This window comes from Schistocerca gregaria, chromosome 7 (assembly GCF_023897955.1).
Source record: "Schistocerca gregaria isolate iqSchGreg1 chromosome 7, iqSchGreg1.2, whole genome shotgun sequence".
Taxonomy (NCBI): Eukaryota; Metazoa; Arthropoda; class Insecta; order Orthoptera; family Acrididae; genus Schistocerca; species Schistocerca gregaria.
The window spans coordinates 165464469-165483245 of record NC_064926.1 but is presented as its reverse complement, the minus strand read 5'-3'; the positions used below and the strand labels follow the sequence as shown (position 1 = coordinate 165483245).

Below are 18777 nucleotides of genomic sequence, written 5' to 3'. Positions count from 1 at the left end.
CTATCCTTACCAAAAAATGGAAAAATGCCTGGTGCAATGATGAGTGTGATGAACTAATCCTAAAAAGACAACGAGCTTGGAACATATGGCATGTAAATAAAAATGATAAAAATAGGAACTCCCCAAAAGAAGCTCAGAAGCAAGCATCAAAAGGTATTAACAAGATCAAAGTACAATACATGATAGACCAAGTAGCATCAATAGAGTCTAACTTCAAACAGAACAATGCTAGAGACTTCTACAAAACTTTCAAAAGTAACTCAAAGAAATACACTCCACCTTGTCTATTTTTCAAGGACCCAAAAAAGCAGAAAACTGCATACAGTAGCATAGAGAACTGCAGAATATGTGCCGGATACTTTGAAGAACTACGGAACTGTGATGTACCAAAAGAAAAATTTAATTTCAATATTGTGAACCCAACAACACCGGACTGAAAGCCGCCAACCACAGAAGCAATAAAAGAAATCAGAAAAGACCTTAAAAGTAATAAAGCACCTGGAGAGGGTAATATAGTTGCTGAACTATAGAAGTACTCTAGTGAGAAAATGATACAATGTCTATCAGAAATACACAAAGAAATCTGGACAACACACAGGTTACCGCCAGAATGGACATCTGCACTAATACATCCACAACATAAAAAAGGGAAGAAAAACAGACCCTAGAAATTATAATGGAATCTTCGTCTTACCAGTGACCTATAAGATCTTGTCTAAGGTGCTTTTAAAAAGAGCAGAAGAAATACTTGACAAAGAGCGCTGAGAGTATCAGGCTGGATTTAGGAAGGGAGGGTCATGTGCAGAACAAATATTAAACTCAAGAACATAATAAAGATGACTAAAATCAGGAACTTAAAATATGTAATTACTTTTGTGGATTTTAAAAGCGCCTATGACTTAATTGACAAAAATACGCTGCTTGATGTCTTAAAAGAATTGGGACTTGATAATGCAACAAGTGAAATAATTGAAGAAACGTTGACAAATACAAAATCGAAAGTAAAATTTAGGTGAGGTCTCAAAATCGTTTGAAATAAAGTCAAGTGTCCGACAGGGAGACGGTATGTCACCTCTGTTTTTCAATTGTGTGTTACAGAAGGTAGTTCGAGAACGGAGGAATGCCATCAATATTAAAGGGATTCAACTGGGAAGAAATCCAAACGAGATCACTGTCGACTGTTTAGCCTTCGCAGATGACATGGCATTGATTACAGATTTGCTAGATAATGCCCAAGAACAAATAAGAGAATTGCAAAAACAGACAGCCAAAGTAGGACTACAAATATCCTTTGAAAAGACAAAGTTCATGACAAACATCTGTGATGCTACTCAAAATATTGCAGTTGACAACAATATAATACACAAAACAGTTTCCTTTAAATACCTAGGAGAGTGGATTACATACAATGCAAAAGAAAAGACAGTTATAGGAACTAGAGTGCACAAAAGGGAATGAGTGTTTCATATGACCAAAAACGTTTATAACAAAAAATCCTTGGCCTGGAGCACGAAATTAAGACACTACCACGCAGCAGTCACACCTGAAGCTCTGAATGCGGCAAAACACTTAAACTAACAAGAAATGGAGATCTTTAAAAACTACAGAAGGTCGAAAGAAGAATTTTAAGGAAAATACGGGAAGCTAAAAGAAACGAAAATGCTGAATACAGGTTAAGACCAAACAGAGAGCTAGACTTAAAAACAGAAAAACTAACTGAGGTAATGAGGAAGAGAAGGCTACAGTTTTTTGGATATATATTCAGAATGGATAACAACAAGCTAACCAAGCGAATATTCACATTACTCAATAGCTACAAATCCAAGCCCACGTGGTGTATAGAGACTGAAAAGGACATGGAAAACGCTGGAATTACAATAGACACAACAGAAAACAGATACATTTCATAAAGGCAGTTCAATAGGCAGAATTTCTGGAGAGAAAGAAGACAACTAAAGTGGACTCAAGAAGAAAGGGAAGAGCACTCTAAAAGGATGAAGGAAATTTGGAAACTAAGGAAATCTAATACAATGAAGAGTAGCCAAAGTTGATTCATCGTACCCTCCAAATGGGTTATTCGAAAGAAGGAAGTTTTTCACTAGAATTAAAATCAAGAATTGAATTATAAAAGTCCTTCCAGTATTGTTAAAACTCGTTGACTTAGCATTAAAACGAGTTAGAGAACGAACGAAAATATTAAACACAAAATTGTAGTAAGAAAGTGAAATGGGTAATAAACCAATAGGCAGAGGCGAACAGAGACGCTCGGCGCTGCACGAGAGATTGGTAACCGTGATTATCGGTCTCGCCCGGCAATACGACAGATTGATTCCCGGGCTAGTTCTATGTTCATGCAGAACGTGCATAGATAATAGGCATTTGTCAGCTGTAGCGCGAAAGATTTCCAATAGTAATCGAACAAGGTTGAAATACAAGAGCCTGTCCGGGCGCGACATTTAAAATAATGCCGGAAATCGGGAAATGAAGAGATGCGCTACAGAGGCGTACTACTCGATGCATTTCACGCTTACGTGCAAAATCCGCCACATACACCCTTTTCCTACGCCATTTTGGGTACCTCTTCATAAACAGTGCGCTCGCCATGCAAAATAATCCTCTCTGAATATCAGAGTTGAATCCTGTAACGGCTATTATTGACAAAAAACAATACCGCATCGTTATATCGTGTTCTCTTCTGTTCTTTCTAGTATAAACGCTTGTACACAGACACAAGTGATGGATAGTGATCATCATGGAGGTAAAAAATATTAATTCTGACGAAATGTTTGCGAATGCTCGTGCGGTAGTTTTCCCTTCCATTCGTTACAGTGTAAACTAAGCTTTCAAAGACGTCAATCAAGGCGCACAAACTAAGTAACTTTAAGACCTTCCAACTGCCAAAAAGCTTTCCCTCAGCAGAATTTACGAAAAGTTTCATTTTTTTATGTAATTCTGTTTTTCAAGACTATAACGAATCGTTATTTTGTAATACGCTTGCTTTAACAATAACTAAGATGAATGTTTGCTTACTCATTGTCGTTCTCAGTGTTAACGCATTACATAATCTTGGAATTCTCGTTCCAGCCATTACACATAATTTTATTTCCAATTATATAGATTCTAAACTATTTACTGTTTTGTATCTATAGTGATATGTTTTACTGTGTGAACTTTTGTACTGATTTTGATGTAGAAATGTCACATTTTCGAGTTATTGACAGCTGCACACAAATTTTAACTTGATATTTTTTACTTTCGTTTCTAAATTTCATTTTTTTCGTACTTTTGGTGAATGCGTTCTTACATACGTGTGTGTTGGTTGTGTTGTTAGTGACGTCTGCTGCATTTTATGAATTACGCGTGGGACGTTGCGTTCGCCATTATATTTCGGCAGTAAACAGCAGGGTATTTCTTATTGGTGGAATGTTCACAAAGCATGGGTAGATAGAATGTGACAGACTTTCTGAAACCTGTCGTACTGCAGCTTCCAAAAGACGTCGATAAACTCACTTGCTCATTCGGCCATTTCTGTGTGTAACTACGGCTCATGTGCGTTTGTGCCGCGAAAGTGCAGTATGTTGTTTTCGACAACATAATTTTTTAGCGTTCCGTATCTCAATCGATAAAATCAGAACCCTTATAGGATCACTTTGTTGTTCGGCTGTTTGTTCGTCTGTCAAGATTCGTTTTTCTCATGAACGGTTAGAAGTATCAAATTGAAATTTATGTCAAATACTAAGAGCTACGGTGCACTGCCGGAGTAAAAAAAATTAAGCTTCTACAGCAATGAAATCAAAGATACAGCTATTTACATCACATATTATGGTGCTCGCAAAGTCACTTTTCAAAACCTATAGATGGACAATCTGTATACGGACAATCTGTATACATAATTAAGTTTGTACGGAATCTTCATGGCCCGAGTCCTATTCTAACTTGTCCGGTTTTCTTAGGGGTGGTCGCTTCTTAATAGTGAAAGCAACTGTGACACAGAGACAAGTTTTCCCACCTCTCAAGTGATTCTTACATTATTATTACTATTACATTACTATTATTATTACTATATTATAATATTAATTGTTATGGGTTTTGCGTGATTATTTAATTTCGCTTTTGTAACCTCGATAGAAATACAATAAATTCATTCCATATCTTACTATTGTGACCGGATTTCACAAAAACTAGGTTATCCCCATTTCTTCGCAGTGTTCGTAATGGGTTATCTGCCGTACTCACAGTTAATTGCTAAGTTGCGTTGGGCTGGTTGGTATGTTGTTATTGCGACTGCTCCGCACTCCAAGGCAGCCTTAGGCCGACTGACTTATCAATGTCCTATCTGAGGGCGGCCGCAGGTCTGGGTCAGTCTTTCACTGCTGCTGATATTTCCTCCTATTATTCCCTAAAAAGTACACGTGCAAATGCCAGTGGCATGATAAGTTTGTGTCAGCCCGAAGCTCCACCATCCCGGTCATCGTAACGAAAAAAATTCTGACAGCCGCTGTTTGCGCAATCTGCTCGTCTAATATTTTCAAGTTATGCTTCCTAACGACAGACAGTCCTATTTATAAAGGCGGTTTAGGCTTGCACAATCCTCTAACGCATTTCAGCATTATTAACGCACTATTTTCAATTTCTTATCAGCTAGTGGTAATTCTGTAACTAAAACCTTGTTCAATGCCTCTAGGCCAGACGACATGTCTCCGACAGTATTCATAGCTCTAACAGAATCCATGCCACGCTACGTGCTTTCGTGTTCGTGACATCATTATGACAAATTACATGGGGAAGTAATCGTTTCACGATTCCACTGCTGTTTTATACCAACAAGCATTTCAGTACACACCGTTACACCAACTTGACAGGAATTACAGAGCAACATACTGTAGCAGGCTTTGGGAAAGTGTTAAAAATTCCTACTTTCAGAAGTCAAATGCACTTGGTTGGGTCTAATATGTGGAAAAGTTCCAACTAGATATAAGTTACACAACCTCAGTCTAACACCACCTTCTCTGCAGAAAGTATCAGTTACAGGATACCGTTACACGTAGATTCGTTTCTTCAGATCAAAATGCAATTTGATCGTGGACAACGAAGAAATTACCTTTAACCCCAGAACGAGTTCTACCACTGTAAAATTGAACGTAATTTGCTAGTCGGATCTGCATGTGCTCTAAGGGTCCGAAACAGGTGGTATACTTGGTAGGTGGCTGATTTCACTCACTGCTTACTAATCTCAGCCATTCCAATCTGCAACAGCAACAGTGGACGGACAAAAATGTGGCAGAAAACAAGTTGAGAAGTTGGTTTGCACTGAATAGGAATAGAAGCTGGAATTCAGAGGACCCGACGACTCTCTTGGGGTGATAATGGTCTAATCCCGAAGAAGGGAAGTTTTTCCATTTTAAGAACGAAGAAATTTAATTTTAAGAGTCATGGTTAACAAATAAAAATAAGAGAAAGGAAACAGGAGGAAAAAAAACAGTGCAGACTATAGCATGAGAAGCTAGCCACAGAAAGTATTTTTGGAGAGGTTTAAGACAGGCTGCAGAGGGAGATAGGAGGTACCAAAAAATATACTAGCCTACTGGGTAATACGACTGGTTACGAGAAGTAGGAAATCTGGGTTCCATTTCATTAGTCACCACATCTTCCTACTAGTGAAACCAACGAAAAATGTGGTGCAAATCGAATCGGACAACAAAATCAACGACGCGAAACAGCATATCGTTAATAACGCCTCAGCAGCTGTTAGACAGCGCACAGGTATCAACGAAAATTCCGTCGGCCCACCATGAGGCTTTGGGGAACATACCTTACTGCTCATAGCGGTTATTCTGAGGCATAGAACGCAGCAAGAACTTACTGTTGAGCATATGTCGTGAGTAACATTAGGTCTTGTTTTGATCCTAGAATGTTGCCACCCGAATAGAAAGTGTATTACAAATGTGTAGAAATTCTCTCTATCATAAAAGGCGTAAATGTTAATGGAATAATTTTATTGTCATTTTAAGCTAAAATACCGGCCTTACAGCATCTAGCTTCACAATTCTTAACACGAATATCTGTATTTGTAGTACAATCATCGCCGACTAAAATCGATGAAGGTGAAAAAATATGTAAGGTACAATGACTGATTGCTGCATTCTTTCGTTAGTCATATTTACACTAGTCAAATATTAATAAATGATGGTTGTCCTGTTTAACTTATCAGAGATAGCATAATTATTAAATTCAGAATTATATTCAGAAAGAGGCCTGAACAAGAATAAAAGCTAGGTGTATCAGGATGAAAGTATGGTGGCATAAAATATTCTGAAAGGAAACCAACGTATAACCATGTCCTAAGGAAACCAATTACGACTAGGAGAACATCAATCTTCAGGAGTTGCAATCTGCGTTGAAATTGACAGTGAGATTTTTGAACTTGAAAAGTGTAACTTATAATGAAACACAGTAAGTAACGACCTGTTGTTGTGGTCTTGAGTCCTGAGACTGGTTTGAAGCAGCTCTCCAAGCTACTCTATCCTGTGAAAGCAGCTTCATTCCCAGTACCTACTGCAACATACATCCTTCCGAATCTACTTGGTGTATTCACCTCTTGGTCTTCCTCTACGATTTTTACGCTCCACTCTGCCCTCCAATACTAAATTGGTGATCCCTTGATGCCTCAAAACATGTCCTACCAACCGATCCCTTCTTCTAGTCAAGTTGTGCCACAAACTTCTCCCCAATCCTATTCAATACTTCCTCATTAGTTATGTGATCTGCCCATCTAATCTTCAACGTTCTTCTGTAGCACCACATTTCGAAAGCTTCTTTTCTCTTCTTGTCCAAACTATTTATCGTCCATGTTTCACTTCCATATATGGCTACACTCCATACAAATACTTTCAGAAACGACTTCCTACCACTTAAATCAATACTCGATGTTAACAAATTTCTCTTCTTCAGAAACGCTTTCCTCCCATTGCCAGTCTACGTTTTATATCCTCTCTACTTCGACCATCATCAGTTATTTTGCTCCCCAAATAGCAAAACTCCTTTACTACTTTAAGTGTCTCATTTCCTAATCTAATACCCTCAACATCACCCGACTTAATTCGACTACATTCCATTATCCTCGTTTTGCTTTTGTTGATGTTCATCTACTATCCTCCATTCAAGACACTATCCATTCCGTTCAACTGCTCTTCCAAGTCCTTTGCTGTCTCTGACAGAATTACAATGTCATCAGCGAACCTCAAAGTTTTTATTTCTTCTCCATGGATTTTAATACTTACTCCGAATTTTTCTTTGTTTCCTTCACTGCTTGCTCAATATACAGATTGAATAACATCGAGGAGAGGCTACAACCCTGTCTCACTCTCTTCCCAACCACTGCTTCTCTTTCATGCCCCTCAACTCTTATAACTGCCATTTGGTTCCTATACAAATTGTAAATAGACTTTCGCTCCCTATATTTTACCCCTGCCACCTTCAGAATTTGAAAGAGAGTATTCCAGTCAACATTGTCAAAAGCTTTCTCTAAGTCTACAAATGCTAGAAGCGTAGGTTTGCCTTTCCTTGATCTTGTTTCTAAGATAAGCCGTAGGGTCAGTATTGCCTCACGTGTCCTACGGAATCCAAACTGATCTTCCCAAAGGTTGGCTTCTACTAGTTTTTCCATTCGTCTGTAAAGAATTCGCGTTAGTATTTTGCAGCCGTGACTTATGAAACTGATAGTTCGGTAATTTTCACAACGCTCAACGCCTGCATTCTTTGGGATTGGGATTATTAGATTCTTCTTGAAGTCTGAGGGTATTTCAACTTTCTCATACATCTTGCTCACCAAATGGTAGAGTTTTGTCAGGACTGGCTCTCCCAAGGCCCTCAGTAGCTCTAATGGAATGTTGTCTACTCCCGGGGCCTTGTTTCGACTCAGGTCTTTCAGTGCTCTGTAGAACTCTTCACGCAGTATGATAAATCTCATTTCATCTTTACCTACATCCTCTTCCATTTCCATAATATTGTCCTCAAGTACATTGCCCTTGTATAGACCCTCTATATACTCCTTCCACCTTTCTGCTTTCCCTTCTTTGCTTAGAACTGGGTTTCCATCTGAGCTCTTGATAATCATACAAGTGGTTCTCTTTTCTCCAAAGGTCTCTTTAATTTTCCTGTAGGCAGTATCTATCATACCCCTAGTGGGATAAGCCTCTACATCCTTACATTTATCCTCTATCCATCCCTGATTAGTCATTTTGCACTTCCTGTCGATATCATTTTTGAGACGTTTGTATTCCTTTTTGCCTGCTTCATTTACTGCACTTTTATATTTTCTCCTTTCATCAATTAAATTCAATACTTCTTCTGTTACCCAAGGATTTCTACTAGCCCTCGTCTTTTTACCTACTTGATCCTCTGCTGCCTTCACTACTTCGTCCCTCATAGCTACCCATTCTTCTTCTACTGTATTTGTTTCCCCCATTCCTGCCGTTTGTTCCCTTACGCTCTCCCTGAAATTCTGTACAACCTCTGGTTTAGTCAGTTTATCCAGGTCCCATCTCCTTAAATTCCCACCTTTTTGCAATTTCTTCAGTTTTAATCTACAGTTCATAACCAATAGATTATGGTCAGAGTCCACATCTGCCCCTGGAAATGTCTTACAATTTGAAACCCGGTTCCTAAATCTCTGTCTTACCATGATGTAATCTATCTGAAATCTGTCAGTCTCTCCAGGCTTCTTCCATGTATACAACCTTCTTTTATGATTCTTGAACCAAGTGTTAGCTATGATTAAGTTGTGCTCTGTGCAAAATTCCACCAGGTGGCTTCCTCTTTCATTTCTTACCCCCAATCTTTATTCACCTACTACGTTTCCTTCTCTCCCTTTTCCTACTACCGAATTCCAGTCACCCATGACTATTAAATTTTCTTCTCCCTTCACTATCTAAATAATTTCTTTTATTTCATCATACATTTCTTCAATTTCTTCGTCATCTGCAGAGTTAGTTGGCATATAAACTTGTACTACTGTAGTAGGCGTGGGCTTACTGTCTATCTTGGCCACAATAATACGATCACTATGCTGTTTGTAGTGGCTTACCCGCATTCCTATTTTTTAATTCATTATTAAAGCTACTCCTGCATTACCCCTATTTGACTTTGTATTTATAACCCTGTATTCGCCTGACCAAAAGTCTTGTTCCTCCTGCCACCGAACTTCACTAATTCCCACTATATGTAACTTTAACCTATCCATTCCCCTTTTTAAATTTTCTAACCTACCTGCCCGATTAAGGGATCTGACATTCCACGCTCCGATCCGTAGAACGCCAGTTTTCTTTCTCCTGATAACGACGTCCTCTTGAGTAGTCCCCGCCCGGAGATCCGAATGGGGGACTATTTTACCTCCGGAATATTTTACCGAAGAGGACGCCATCATCATTAACCATACAGTAAAGCTGCATGCCCTCGGGAAAAATTACGGCCGTAGTTTCCCCTTGCTTTCAACTGTTCGCAGTACCAGCACAGCAAGGCCGTTTTGTTTAGTGTTACAAGGCCAGATCAGTCAATCATCCTGACTGTTGCCCCTGCAACTACTGAAAAGGCTGCTGCCCCTCTTCAGTAACGACCTACAATAACATATTGCAAACAAACATGGTCAGATACATGGTTTTAAAACAAACGGATAATAACGCAGAAACAGAGCGCAGTCAACAGTTCGTTACAATTCCTTTATCAAATCTGCATCTTGTCCAGTTTCTTACTTCGGACCTCGTCATATTTATTCTCTTTGCACGACATTCACTTTCTACATATCTCAATTATGAGAAGCTGAAGTATATTTGTGAGTTTCGATAAACATGTGTGAAGAAGTCAAGTGAATACGCCTCATAGTGCAATACTAATGCAAAGAATTAATTACTCAAATATGCGATTTTCACATATGGTAATTTTGTAATCGAACAGCATCTTTAACGTGAGTGAAACGTAAACAGGTTTTCTCATAAATGCTCTACTAACATCGCTATTTTTTTTCACCTGTACAACACGTTTTCCATCTAAAAAATAATTCGTACCTTTTGGGAACATTATATTGTCACTGAAGAACATACCGCATGATTCGATTTTATTACTATATTGTATTTCATACTGAGGCGTGATCAGTTTCAGAGTAACTTCATTTCCAAGCGGCGGCCACATGTACGAATGTGTGTACGTACATTGCGAAAAAGTGTACTCCTCTGTTTACACAATATACTGACACGTATTCCTTACAGGAAGACGTAGAAGGCGATCTGGGGGGAAGATATTAGAAAAAGAAAGACAAACCTATCTTCACAGTAGAGTAGCAAATTTGCGGAACACTTTTAACACTGTTGATTGGAACATACACTATAAAATTCTTAAGGTAGCAGCGACAAAATACAGGGAGGACAGCTTCTCTACAAATCTTGTAGAAACCGGAGCAACAAGAGTCGATGGACATGATAGGGTGACAGTAGAGGAGAAGTGAATGAGGCAGAGTTATTGCTAATCTCCCATTCAACTATACCTGTCTGTTGAGCAAGCCGTACGGGAAACTATGGGAAGTTTATACAGGGCATTAAATTTCAGGAAGAAGAAAAAATAAACTTGGAGGCTTGTCCAAGATATTGCAGTTCTGAAGGAGACTGCAAAGGACTTGAGAGGTCAGCTGAACGGCAGATTTAGACTCCTGGAAAGAGACTGTAAAATTATGAAAGTAAAAGAAGGTTATGATTTGCTGTCTGGGCATCAAAACTATCACAGAAGAAGAAAGAATATAAAAAGGTGACTGGCAAAAGCAAAAAAGTCACGTTTGAAAAAGATAAATTAGCTAATAGTTGTTAGAAATTGTTTCCTGAAGGTATTTGTTCAGAGTGTAGCCTTAAACGGAAGTGAAGCGTGAACAATAAACTGTTCACATAAGAAAAGAATAGAAGATTTTGAAATGTGGTGGGACAGAAGGATGCTGAAGACTAGATGAATATATCACATAAGTAATGGGGAATATCTGAATAAGAGGGCGGAGAAAAAAAAATTGAGGTACAAGTTGACTAAAAGAGGGGATCGGTTGCTGGAACAACAAGTCCTGAGGCGTCGCGGCTCGTCAGTTTGGCGATGAAAGCGGGAGTGGGGGTTTGCCGGATGGGAGGCGGGAATTGTAGAGGCCCACCGAGCATTGGCTACGGTAACCAGATTCAAATGAATGCACATTGCAGCAGGGATGCAGAGGCGAACAGGCTTGCTGAGAATATAACGCGGAGTGCTGCGTTCGACCAGTCTTTGGACTGAGGACCGCAGCAACAACAACAACAACGAACAGAAACCGACCGTGACCTCTGGAGCTGATACGACGCGCTCCTGCAACCAAAGATTATTGATCCAGAACAGAGGTGGTCACAAATATCTGTTTATCAAAGCGTAGCAACGACGACAGCGTGTCTTACAAACGTAAAACTATGAACAGTACTGAGTGGTCGGAACTACAAGATCGTGTTTGGAAACCGTGAACAATTTTGTCCCGATCGTGCAGCCCCTAGTACCGCATTGCCGACACGTTTCGCACAATACACAGACCTACTGCGGCGCGCAAACCGCAGCAGAAAACTTCATAAAAATAACGAAACCTCAGGTGAGAGCCCGCTTGGTAAAGAGTATAGAAGCGTAAGATGATGAAGCTCCGCAGTTTCGAAATAAGAATTAAAGCAATTATACTACTGTTTGCTGTTTCTTAAGTTAAATTAACGTAATTGCCTTCCTACGGTGTGACAAATTTCATCACAATAGATCGGCACAGTGGCACAGGTCGTCAGTTTACTTGGGATGTAATCTTGCGCTTAGCAGGAAGGCGAAAATGGCGGAGCCCCTGCGCAGCCTCAATAGAAACGATGTACACAAATGTTCTGAGCATTGGAAACAACGGCTGCAAACATTTATGCACTCAAATGGAAGTGACCAAGCCTAATTAAACGTACCTGTTAAGTACACGAAAGTGTAACATAATTATCATTACTTTTTTGTCAGTTCCCGTGCATGATATTTGCTTTCAGAACACAAGAGCGCATCTTTAGAGAATTTCTCGTCCGCTCCCAATGATTGATGGACTTTGATGATAGGCTACTTATCCCTCTCTAATGAACTCGATGTCGACGAACGTTAAATCCAAACTTACTTCGTCCTTCGATACTTTTCACAGCGTCAAGAACGCTGTAAAATGTCAAGAAACAGTAGTGCATTAAGAAATCAAGGGAGAGCGCACAACGACACAGCATTTTCAGAAAGAGAAATTACCAATATAGCTTTACCACAGGGGTAAATACATTCCTGGAAATTGAAATAAGAACACCGTGAATTCATTGTCCCAGGAAGGGGAAACTTTATTGACACATTCCTGGGGTCAGATACATCACATGATCACACTGACAGAACCACAGGCACATAGACACAGGCAACAGAGCATGCACAATGTCGGCACTAGTACAGTGTATATCCACCTTTTCGCAGCAATGCAGGCTGCTATTCTCCCATAGAGACAATCGTAGAGATGCTGGATGTAGTCCTGTGGAACGGCTTGCCATGCCATTTCCACCTGGCGCCTCAGTTGGACCAGCGTTCCTGCTGGACGTGCAGACCGCGTGAGACGACGCTTCATCCAGTCCCAAACATGCTCAATGGGGGACAGATCCGGAGATCTTGCTGGCCAGGGTAGTTGACTTACACCTTCTAGAGCACGTTGGATGGCACGGGATACATGCGGACGTGCATTGTCCTGTTGGAACAGCAAGTTCCCTTGCCGGTCTAGGAATGGTAGAACGATAGGTTCGATGACGGTTTGGATGTACCGTGCACTATTCAGTGTCCCCTCGACGATCACCAGAGGTGTACGGCCAGCTTAGGAGATCGCTCCCCACACCATGATGCTGGGTGTTGGCCCTGTGTGCCTCGGTCGTATGCAGTCCTGATTGTGGTGCTCACCTGCACGGCGCCAAACACGCATACGACCATCATTGGCACCAAGGCAGAAGCGAATCTCATCGCTGAAGACGACACGTCTCCATTCGTCCCTCCATTCACGCCTGTAGCGACTACACTGGAGGCGGGCTGCACGATGTTGGGGCGTGAACGGAAGACGGCCTAACGGTGTGCGGGACCGTAGCCCAGCTTCATGGAGACGGTTGCGAATGGTCCTCGCCGATACCCCAGGAGCAACAGTATCCCTAATTTGCTGGGAAGTGGCGGTGCGGTCCCCTACGGCACTGCGTAGGATCCTACGGTCTTGGCGTGCATCCGTGCGTCGCTGCGGTCCGGTCCCAGGTCGACGGGCACGTGCACCTTCCGCCGACCATAGGCGACATCATCGTTGTACTGTGGAGACCTCACGCCCCACGTGTTGAGCAATTCGGCGGTACGTCCGCCCGGTCTCCCGCATGCCCACTATACACCCTCGCTCAAAGTCCGTCAACTGCACATACGGTTCACGTCCACGCTGTCGCGGCATGCTACCAGTGTTAAAGACTGCAATGGAGCTCCGTATGCCACGGCAAACTGGCTGACACTGACGGTGGCGGTGCACAAATGGTGCGCAGCTAGCGCCATTCGACGGTCAACACCGCGGTTCCTGGTGTGTCCGCTGTGCCGTGCTTGTGATCATTGCTTGTACAGCCCTCTCGCAGTGTCCGTAGCAAGTATGGTGGGTCTGACACACCGGTGTCAATGTGTTCTTTTTTCCATTTCCAGGAGTGTATTATGTCGCTCTTGTGCAACGTATAATTGATCTGTCATCATATGTTCAAAGGGAAGAAATAGTTCCCTTTGCTGCCGATGCATCTATTATAATCTTGCTTAATGGGGGCACTTTAACACTTGTAAATGTAAAATTAAAAAGTAATTAATAACTGGTCTTCCGCAAAGGATTGTCACCAAACGTAGATAAAACACAAAACACGTACTGTTATATTGCCCAAGACCTGACCCCACCATTACAAATAAAGTTTAAGGTTAAATCAATAAATGAAACAGAATACTCTAAATTCATATTTGTTTATATTGATGATATTTTAACCGGAAAGCAAGTATAATACAGATCATAAACGTCAAAACCCTACAACTTTTATGTCATGAATAACACGCGATTTTGACAGACTTAAATATCACATAGTTGAATTAATTTTTCCATTTTCATTCTCAAATGTCTTATAGCTCAGAGGAAAAAAGTGATAGTTGCACAAAATCGCGTAGAAAGGGTAATGAGGTTGTTTTAACTTCCTTTGTACGCTTTGTGGTTCTTTAGTGGACACAGGAGCGAGGAACAGAAGCGATTCGTGGACAGATAATTCAGATATTAATTTATCCTACATATACGAAGGTTTACAATCAGTCAGTTCAAATGGTTCAAATGGCTCTGAGCACTATGGGACTCAATATCTTAGTTCATCAGTCCCCTAGAACTTAGAACTACTTAAACCGAGGCAGAGAAAATCCCTGACCCCGCCGGAAATCGAACCCGGGAACCCGGGCATGGGAAGCGAGAACGCTACCGCACGACCACGACATGCGGGCACAATCAGTCAGTCTTCAATACAATGACTACTCCGTATATATGAGCCCTTATAGCTATGGAAATCTGTAAATGCTATGAAATGCCAAACACTTAACATTGGATGTGTCTATCGATTTTTGAACTTAAAAAAATCGGCCCTGGAGTTAACGGAGAGAGGCTGCTTGCATATCATTAGTAGCGGCGTAATTGTTCGTGGCTACACCCTCGTGCCGCGGTGTCGGCTGGTGATGCGCGAGTTTTAAAGTGAGGCCGTCCGGGTTGTGGCCGATACCGCAGCGGTATCCACTCTAGAACTTCTGGTAACCACTCTTTGAGTAGTTGGGCATACTAACAAACGCAGCGCAGTTCATATAATCCATTATGAATTTAACTATCACAGCTCAAAAGCATCAGTGAAGCTCGTAATTACACTCCTGGAAATTGAAATAAGAACACCGTGAATTCATTGTCCCAGGAAGGGGAAACTTTATTGACACATTCCTGGGGTCAGATACATCACATGATCACACTGATAGAACCACAGGCACATAGACACAAGCAACAGAGCATGCACAATGTCGGCACTAGTACAGTGTATATCCACCTTTCGCAGCAATGCAGGCTGCTATTCTCCCATGGAGACGATCGTAGAGATGCTGGATGTAGTCCTGTGGAACAGCTTGCCATGCCATTTCCACCTGGCGCCTCAGTTGGACCAGCGTTCGTGCTGGACGTGCAGACCGCATGAGACGACGCTTCATCCAGTCCCAAACATGCTCAATGGGGGACAGATCCGGAGATCTTGCTGGCCAGGGTAGTTGACTTACACCTTCTAGAGCACGTTGGGTGGCACGGGATACATGCGGACGTGCATTGTCCTGTTGGAACAGCAAGTTCCCATGCCGGTCTAGGAATGGTAGAACGATGGGTTCGATGACGGTTTGGATGTACCGTGCACTATTCAGTGTCCCCTCGACGATCACCAGAGGTGTACGGCCAGTGTAGGAGATCGCTCCCCACACCATGATGCCGGGTGTTGGCCCTGTGTGCCTCGGTCGTATGCAGTCCTGATTGTGGCGCTCACCTGCACGGCGCCAAACACGCATACGACCATCATTGGCACCAAGGCAGAAGCGACTCTCATCGCTGAAGACGACACGTCTCCATTCGTCCCTCCATTCACGCCTGTCGCGACACCACTGGAGGCGGGCTGCACGATGTTGGGGCGTGAGCGGAAGACGGCCTAACGGTGTGCCGGACCGTAGCCCAGCTTCATGGAGTCGGTTGCGAATGGTCCTCGCCGATACCCCAGGAGCAACAGTGTCCCTAATTTGCTGGGAAGTGGCGGTGCGGTCCCCTACGGCACTGCGTAGGATCCTACGGTCTTGGCGTGCATCCGTGCGTCGCTGCGGTCCGGTCCCAGGTCGACGGGCACGTGCACCTTCCGCCGACCACTGGCGAAACATCGATGTGCTGTGGAGACCTCACGCCCCACGTGTTGAGCAATTCGGCGGTACGTCCACCCGGCCTCCCGCATGCCCACTATACGCCCTCGCTCAAAGTCCGTCAACTGCACATACGGTTCACGTCCACGCTGTCCCGGCATGCTACCAGTGTTAAAGACTGCGATGGAGCTCCGTATGCCACGGCAAACTGGCTGACACTGACGGCGGCGGTGCACAAATGCTCCGCAGCTAGCGCCATTCGACGACCAACACCGCGGTTCCTGGTGTGTCCGCTGTGCCGTGCGTGTGATCATTGCTTGTACAGCCCTCTCGCAGTGTCCGTAGCAAGTATGGTGGGTCTGACACACCGGTGTCAATGTGTTCTTTTTTCCATTTCCTGAAGTGTATTACACTAGAAGAAGAGAAGACTTACAGTGTCCACCATGCACTCGTAGTGTGGGACAGAAAGGAGTATATGACATATTATACATTTTCCCGTTTTATGCTGCACAATGAATTTTGTAAGCACGTCATTTACGTTAGACAAATCACTTTTCTACAATTTGTCATTTACATGCAATCCTGCAAAATAAAATGCAGTTTCTTCCTATAAAAGTATAAAATACAGGTTACATGACTATCTTCGTAGATATTGACATAGTTGTTTGTCAGAAGACGGCTTCTTGGAGTGTCTGTTGAGATTGTTCATCAGTTTCCGTGCTGTTGAGGCTTGTCAGAAGTTTATATATTCTGTGCACTTTTTTATTTGCACTTCGTTTGGCAGCACAATACCATCGAATGACATATACATGACGTTACGATTCATATTCACGAAATTTCAGTGATAATAGCTACACACACAAAGACCTTATTATTCTCTATGTTGTCATGTACTGTGCATAGATGTACATTGCGTTCCGGGTCTAATAAATGGACATAAAAACAAGGGGACATGGAGCTGTACACTTACGGTGTACCTTGTTTTGAAGACGGTGCCGCCGTGTTAGGCACCCCAAAACATTAGCAGACTGTTGTTTACATGTAGACTGCTTAGGGTTACGTTATGTTCGTTATTTCTGCTGTGTGGACGTAAGAGTTGTTTTAAATGGTAAATATTACAGTGCTTACTGCAAAACAAAAGTCAGAAAGCCATTTTCAAACTTTTCAAACGTTTCTCTGTTCTTAAATGAGTATTTGATTCAGTAATATGACACATTTGCTCTCGTAAATGAAGCTTTCTTTTTGTTTATACGTTTCAAATAAACGAGAAGAAAAGTATTTGATGCGAAAAGGGTGCTTTCTTAATCCTTCTTCTACCGTATTTGCGTCGATAGCTGAGGAATCTAGATCTCTGAAAGTAATGCTGGTTTATTTATTGGCAGATTCTTGCTTGTTACAGTTTTATCTTTTGAATCATATCCATTACATGTTTAATGCTCACGTTTGCATGTTATCTAATGTTTCTTTGCTAGGGTAACCGGCCATTGACCTTCTCCTTCTGTGTGGATGCACACGCATTGCCCGAACTCTTACGGGTCTCGGTTAGATTGTCTGCCGCGAGTAATGAGTGTAATGGACAGGGGCACTACGAATGAAGTGTGTGGACATTAATCTGAGAATGTGGATCTCATGGGGAGCGTGCAAGGGATAAATCCCAGCAGTCGCACTATCCTCTGTGCCCTCGTTGGCTCAGATGGATAGAGCGTCTATCATGTAAGCAGCAGGTCCCGAGTTAGAGTCCCGATCGGGGCATACATTTTCAACTGCCCCGTTGATGTACATCAACGCCTGTCGGCAGCTTAAGGTCTTGATTTAACTATCTTTAGATGGGAAGGGAAATAAGCTGTGCCCTTTCAAAGGAACGGTCCTGGAATTTTCCTACAGCGGTAGTCCGTAAATAGCGGATTTTTGGCCCTTGAGTATGACTCTTCCACAAAACACTACGTGCGCCTCTGAAACTTTGTGGCCCATGCGCAGAAGTCGGTTTTCGGCCTGGGCGGGTCTATTTTTCAGAGAGGTTAGAAGCATGCGCCTTACCAAGAGTAAACTCGGAATATATGTTGTTAATGAGACATCTAATCGTTCCTAAAATTAAAAACTTTCCAAGGGGATACAAGTCCATTGTTCGCATTAGTGTTTGCTAGTCATTTCCATTATTAATATTGTGAATATCTTACAATTTAATTTTATCAATAAGTCATGTCGATATTAAATATGGTATCATGTTTTACTCAACCTATCTACAGTTTCACTATGGTTTAAAACTTCAAGAGAGGTTTACTAAGTTAACCCCGGCAGCGTTTGCAGCGAGAGAAGATGTAGTGTTTAGTAATTAGAAAGGTATGTTGAGATGATTTGGACATAAAGAGAAGATCAACGAAAGGAGATAGACGAAACAAGTATACGAATGTGAATAAGAGATTAGGAAGCGGTAGATCTCAGCAAATGTACCGCAGTCAGATGGAGAGCATTTTTAGCAAAGGCCAGCTTAGCAGTGAACTAATTAACTTAATAAAACAACAATGTACCTTTCTATATACAACGACGAAATAAATCGCAACACCAAAAAGATAATTAACGTAGAGTAATGAAATTTCGGGAATACATTTGTCTCGGTAATGTTTTTAAGAGATTCACGTTGCAAGATCACATGTTATATATGCACGAAATAAGCCACTGATAATTAATAAGCGGTGTAACGCCCACGTTGAATGCAAACGTGCATGCACTGTGTTGTACGGGTGCCGGATGTCCGTTTGTGGAATGAAGTTCCATGCCTGTTCCACG

General features: G+C 42.0%; 1 protein-coding gene across 3 annotated transcripts in view; it reads right to left on the bottom strand.

The window, feature by feature from the left end:
• LOC126281508 (probable cytochrome P450 6a13) overlaps positions 1 to 18777 on the bottom strand; it is a 210936-nt gene that overhangs the window by 90195 nt on the left and 101964 nt on the right. The window lies entirely within an intron of this gene.